Below are 3,136 nucleotides of genomic sequence, written 5' to 3'. Positions count from 1 at the left end.
AATTTTAAATTTAACAAATAATTTATTCTTTTTATTCTATTTTGCCTTTTTTTTCATGGGCCGGTCGTCGGAAAGGCAACCGATGTAACAAAACGCCGATCTGGCGCACCATCTGGCCGGATCTGGCCACTATGGCGTCAGATCGGCGCTTCCCCACGGCTGGATCTGGCCGTGGAGTGCCAGATCCAACGGTGGGATCTGGTCGGGAAGCACCAGATCCGGTGCTTCCCGCGGCGAGATATGGCCGTTGAGTGCCAGATCTGGCTGGATCTCGGTTCAATATTGTCGGAAAGGACTAGATCGACGTTTTTCGATCATATTCGGTTGCTGCCGTCGCCGTCGCCGCCGTCGCCGGTGTTGAGTTCCAGTTAGAGAGAGAAAGAAAAGGGAAAATGAGAAAAAAAAAGTATTTATAGGTATAGGGTTGTAATATTTTTAAGTTATAAGGGCTATTTTTGTCATTATATATTTGAAAGCTATTCCATGAGCCATGGAATAGCTATTACTGGGGAGGGGGAAGGGAATAGCTATTACTGACTTTTAATCTATTTGACAGAATTTTTATTCCTGCGGAATTGCTATTCCGTATTTCAATTTGGTACCAAACGAAGGAATAAGAAATGATCGGGAATAGAGGGGGAATAGCACCCGTACCAAACGTGCCATTAAGGTTTAAGGTCAGAATCACCTCTCCTCCGTCATATTGAACAAATTCTTGTTCCCTAATGTTGTCACTAATGTCAAAACCAAATCAATAATCTCAATCCTAGTATGATTTATCATCCCTAAGTAAAAAATTCAATACCATAATCAACTGCAATCATGTCAACATAAAGCCAAATAGCAGCATTATCATTGAAAAAAATTTTATTCCAATTAATCAAAACCCACTTATTTTAAGCCAAAATTGCATCAATTAATCTAAACCCCTAGTCAAAGAGTTATGTCATCCCAAAAAGAATTCTACGACACGCAATAAAATACTGCTGACCACTAAAGAACAAGTTTACCAAATTGAAACAAAGCTTCTTAATTAATTTCTTTTGGATCAATAAAAGCTTCTTAGCAACAATTCTAACCTTTCAAGAGTCGTAAGCCCATAATTAATTACCATAAAGCAAATAATTTAATCAAACAGTAAAACTTAGATTTTAGGGTAAAAGAAAAAAGGAAACTTTCCTAGCAAATAAATGAGTAACTAAATAAAATCCAAATTAAACCATGAAAAATTTTCTTTAACAGTTAAATCAAACTTCAACCCATGACATAAATTAACCACACAAAAGAAAACCCAAAACCCATTATCAGGTTCACATACACACATCGGGCCCCTTCTTTTTAACAGGAATATGGATTCTAAAGATTTAATCAGTTGTTTTCCCGATGAGATCCTTTATCACATCATTACCTTCCTCCCTCTTGAATCAGCTGTCCAAACCACTGTTCTTTCTACTCGATGGAAAGATCTTTGGAAAAAGGCTTTTGTATATGGAAGTATAGAAGATGCTGTTGCTAATGTATTTAGCCTTCTTAATGATTTTGCTGAACTTCGTCCACCAAGAAGTAAGAGGGGTAATTCTGCACTTGTTTAATTATTGTTTTGCGGGTAATTTATTCATTTGCTTAATGGTTTTGTTATAATGTTCAACTTTCATGCATTAGACAGGCAGCTTTCAAGATATTAAGTTCAATAACATTTTCAAATAATGCATTGCATGAAAACCAGAAAGACGAGTTACATTCCAATAATAGTAGTAGCTTTGTACTAGAATTGCTTTAACTTTGTTAGCACATGCCAAACACTAGTGTGGGATTCATTTATGTCATTACAAATTATTGAAAATTATGGACTACAAGAGAAGTTTTTTTTGAAAAGCGAGTTTTATTATAAACCCTCTAGCTAGTATGACATCTCAAGTCCTGAACTTTGAAAGTAAAAGACTTCTAGTGGCATAGGAATTCTAGCCTTGGGGTAACTGGGGCCAGTACTGTTACAAAATAAACCAACTGCTCAAGAAGCAATTGACAGTATTTACCTAAAATCTTACTTCTCTACTTTTTTTTTTTTTGAAAAATGAGATTTATTAGCCATATGACCGATATGGCATGATTAGTCTCAAGCTGAAAATTCCAAAGACTCCCATTAGCATGGAAATTGGTTTAGCAAAAAAGGACTGTACAAGAATCGGGTACAACTGCTCACAAAAATTTACAGAGATCCCGCCCAACATTCAGCCATCAAGAGCAAGGTTGAATTAAAAACGCAGTCTTAATAATAAACAAAAAGAAAGCATCAACCTAAGGTTCATTCTAAGCTGATCATTTCGAACCGAACAAGGCAAAACAAAGGAATTTAAACAGTGCAATCTAGAACAGAGGCAAGAACTCTAATCTTTTGTAATGAACAAGTCATCGGAAAGGAGTTCCAGGACAGCAGTAGAACTAAGCATTGTAGCATGAGCAACCAACTCATAATGTCAAAAGAAACGGCTAGCTCAAACCAATCCCCCATCTAAGGTTGCGACATCCATCACCTCCATAAAAACGCAGCCGCCAAGAAACCAACTTCATCCCCCGACGTGATCATCCTATGGCCATCAAACACCAGTATCACAAACCCCCTGTCCGCCTCTCCCTCTTTCTCTAAGGCCCGACATCACGCCCCCAAACTCAAACCAGCATTTCCCATTCCCAAAAAGCTCACCCACTAGTTCATGGTTATAGAGAAAATAACCTCTACCACCCCAAAAGCGACACCAACGCCAGAAAAATTGTGCAATTCCCTCTTAGCTCCATGGAACAAGCGTAAGAATTGTAATACCCCTCACAAAGTATTTATTATAAAAAAAAATTAAATTTAAAATTATTAAGCTATAGTTTTATAAAAAATAATAAGTAGATATTATTTTAATATTTTATTTATTTACAATTATGACCTTGGGTGTCTTAATAATTAGAAAATAGAAGAAGGGGTCTTTAAGTAAAAGAAGAAGTTTAATTAAGTCAATTTTATTATCACGTTTAAGTTAGTGAGATTAAGGGTCAGTTTATTTATCCCATTTAAGTTAGTGGGGTTAGGTAGTTTATAAGTTTTAAAAGAACAGACAACAACTTACGTTAGTTCATTCATCAGATT

The sequence above is a fragment of the Theobroma cacao genome, chromosome 10, assembly GCF_000208745.1.
Source record: "Theobroma cacao cultivar B97-61/B2 chromosome 10, Criollo_cocoa_genome_V2, whole genome shotgun sequence".
Classification (NCBI taxonomy): domain Eukaryota; kingdom Viridiplantae; phylum Streptophyta; class Magnoliopsida; order Malvales; family Malvaceae; genus Theobroma; species Theobroma cacao.
Note: the sequence above shows the minus strand (reverse complement) of the source record.